Source organism: Wasmannia auropunctata, unplaced genomic scaffold (genome assembly GCF_000956235.1).
Source record: "Wasmannia auropunctata unplaced genomic scaffold, wasmannia.A_1.0 LD336044.1, whole genome shotgun sequence".
Taxonomy (NCBI): domain Eukaryota; kingdom Metazoa; phylum Arthropoda; class Insecta; order Hymenoptera; family Formicidae; genus Wasmannia; species Wasmannia auropunctata.
This window is the reverse complement of record NW_012026846.1, coordinates 423,442-423,751: the sequence shown is the minus strand read 5'-3', so window position 1 is coordinate 423,751 and position 310 is coordinate 423,442.

Genomic DNA, 310 nt, shown 5'->3' with positions numbered 1-310 from the left:
ATCGTGGACATTGGCTACGTAGTTCAATGTCCACTTTCCAGAGGCGCTGAAACCAGCTCAATCGTCCATCGCAGCTAAATCGCGGGCATGGCCGCTCTCAGGATCCTCTTTGGCGCTGGCTCCGATTATAAACTGCCAGTGCTGGCAAACACAAAACGCAAAAGGGTCAGTTGGCAAAGTTGCCGCATTGGAGGATCGTCGTTTATTTATTATCCGACGAGCAGGCAGCAGCTAACCTAACATCTGCCTGAGCTAACCTCGGCGCGCGCGGCTGACATCTACAATTTCTGGGCGCACCTTGAACTAGCTT